The sequence below is a fragment of the Vigna unguiculata genome, chromosome 5 (genome assembly GCF_004118075.2).
Source record: "Vigna unguiculata cultivar IT97K-499-35 chromosome 5, ASM411807v1, whole genome shotgun sequence".
NCBI classification, from domain to species: domain Eukaryota; kingdom Viridiplantae; phylum Streptophyta; class Magnoliopsida; order Fabales; family Fabaceae; genus Vigna; species Vigna unguiculata.
In genome coordinates, this window is record NC_040283.1 from 20,008,109 (window position 1) to 20,011,196 (window position 3,088).

General features: G+C 42.0%; 1 non-coding gene across 1 annotated transcript; it reads right to left on the reverse strand.

Moving 5' to 3' along the window:
• Positions 1 to 427: 427 nt before the first annotated feature.
• Positions 428 to 534, reverse strand: LOC114186430. The gene has a single exon (XR_003605088.1). It is a non-coding gene; the product is annotated as a small nucleolar RNA R71 (small nucleolar RNA).
• Between the last annotated feature and the right edge of the window lie 2,554 nt (positions 535 to 3,088).

Below are 3,088 nucleotides of genomic sequence, written 5' to 3' on the forward strand. Positions count from 1 at the left end.
TATGCATTTGGGGTGGAATTTGATTTCCCACCTTGTCGGAACCCGCTCTGTTAGTTTGCAAACTCAGATTCTCCAGAAAATGCCATTTTCTACATTTCAACAATGCCATTTTCTTCAGTTTATGCATTCAATACCCTGAGGAGGAAGTTCCATATGTGGTGAAAACTGGTTTAATACACTTATTGCCAAAGTTTCATGGTCTTGCAGGTGAGGACTCGTGCAAACACTTGAAGCAATTTCATGTCGTCTATTCCACCACGAAGCCTGCAGATGTCCAAGAGGACCATGTATACTTGAAGGCTTTCCCTCTTTCTTTGAGGGTAATGCGAAAGACTGGTTGTACTACCTAGCACCTAGGTCCATCACGAGCTGGGATGACCTGAAGGGATTGTTCCTTGCCAAGTTCTTCCCTACTTCAAGGACAACAGCCATAAGAAAGGAAATTTCTAGCATCAAGCAGCAATCTAGTGAGACCCTTTATGAGTACTAGGAGAGGTTCAAGAATCTCTGTTCAAGTTGCCCACACCATCAGATGACTGAACATCTCCTTTTGCAGTATTTTTATGAAGGTATGCACCACATGAATTGAAATATGATTGATGCCGCAAGTGGTGGTGCCCTTGGTAACATAACCCCAACTGTAGCCAGACAACTAATAGAGAACATGGCTTCAAATTCTCAAAAATTTAGCACAAGGAGTGATGCCATAGTTGTTAGAGGTGTTCATGATGTAGGAGCAACCGAGTACACGAAGAAGTTGGAGAGTAAGATTGATGCTCTTAGCACATTGGTCAACCAACTTGCTTCCAATCAGAGAGCTCCAACTACAAGAGTTTGTGGCCTTTGTACATCTATTGATCATTTTAAAGACTTTTGCCCAGCATTGCAACAACGAGCTTCTTCTTCTACACCAGTGGATACCCCTCATGCCTATGCAATAAATATTTTCAACAACAATAGGCCCCAACAGCAACAACAAAACCACCATGATTTGTCAACCAACAGATATAATCCAGGATGGAGGAATCATGTTAATTTGAGATGGGGAAACCAAGGTAACCAACAGCCCCAACAATTTCAAAATGTTCAGCCACCTCCACAGCAAAGAGTTGCACCTGTACAAGCTGCTATTGTTCCACCTGTACCCATACCAACTCCTACTGCAGCACCTGCACCTTCTTCTTCTACTTCATTGGAGGAGTTAGTCAGGATGATGACCCTTCAAAATATGCAATTCCAGCAGGAGAGTAGGGCCTCAATCTAGAGTTTGACAAATCAAATGGGGCAGATGGCCACTCAGCTAAACCAGGCACATGCTCAGAATTCTAACAAGCTTCCATCACAGACGGTGGAAAATTCGAGGAATGTGAGTGCCATTACATTGATATCTGTGAAGAACATTGAAGTTCCCACCCCCGAGCCTACACCTCCAAAGGAAGTCGACCCTGCCACACTTCAGAGAAAGCGTGATGCTCATGCAGCTGGTCCTTCCACATCTTGTGTGACTTCTACGCTTTCCACCTCTACTACTGCACCGTCCATACCTCTTCCTTTTCCTCAAAGAGCCATTCCAAGTAAAAAGATGGAAGAGGTTGACATGGAGATCTTAGAAACATTCAGGAAGGTAGAGGTGAACATACCTTTGTTGGATGCCATTAAACAAATTCCCAGATATGCAAAGTTTTTGAAGGAGCTATGCACGCACAAGAGAAGGCTAAAAGGAAACGAAAAGATCAGCATGGGGAGAAATGTGTCAGCATTGATAGGTAAATCTGTTCCTCAGATTCCTTAGAAGTGCAAGGACCCAAGTACATTTTGTGTACCTTGCATCATAGGTAACAATAAATTTGAAAATGCTATGCTTGATCTTGGTGCTTCAATAAATGTAATGCCTTTGTCTATTTTTAAATCTCTTTCTCTTGGACCCCTGCAACCTACGGGTGTGGTGATTCAGTTGGCAAATATAAGTGTTGCCCACCCCGCAGGTTTGGTTGATGATTATTTATTTCGTGTTGGTGAATTGATTTTCCCTGTTGATTTTTACATTCTTGATATGGAAGAGGGATTTTCACATGGTTCTGCACCAATCATTTTAGGCAGACCATTTTTGAAAACTACACGAACCAAAATTGATGTCCATGCAGGTACTTTGTCCATGGAGTTTGATGATATTGTTGTGCGATTTAACATTCTGGATGCCATGAAACATCCTTCTGAGGATCACTCTATTTTTCATGTGGATATTATTGATGATGCTGTTGATGGATTGATTTCTGATTTCCACTTTTTGCATGCATTAAAACATTCATCTGTGTTTGAGTTATCTGAATTTGCATGCATTGATGTTCTTAATTTTGATTTTGATTATGATGATGTTGAATATGATGTGGATAATGTTGAATCTATTGAGTTTGACTCTTTGGATGTTGTACCTATTGACTTTGATGTTATACAATCAGGTTGCACTAACCATGTTGTAGGAAGTACATATGCATCTAATTGTTATGCTCAAGTACAGGCTGTGGAACCCATTTCCCCCTCCCCTTTGGTTCCTGATATTCAGCCAACATCCAATACTCCAGAGTTGAAACCATTGCCAGACAACCTCAAGTACGTCTACTTAGAGGAGGAGGACAAACTGCCTGTCATCATTTCCACCTCCCTCACTGTTGAACAAGAGCAGAGGTTGTTGCTTGTTCTTAAAAAGCACAAGAGGGCAATTGGATGGACATTGGCTAACATTCCTGGTATCAGCCCATCAACATGCATGCACAGGATATTGTTGGAAGATGGAGCAAAGCCAGTGAGACAGCCACAGAGGTGACTCAACCCTGTCATCTCAAATGTTGTCAAGAAGGAGGTGACCAAGCTTCTACAAGCTGGGATCATCTACCCCATTTCTGATAGTCAGTGGGTCAGCCCCATCCATGTTGTTCCAAAGAAGACAAGCCTCACTGTAGTCAAGAATGAAAAAGAGGAGCTCATTCCAACAAGAGTGCAAAATAGTTGGAGAGTTTGCATTGACTACAGAAGACTAAATCAAGAAAACAGGAAAGACCATTTCCCCCTACCTTTTATTGATCAGATG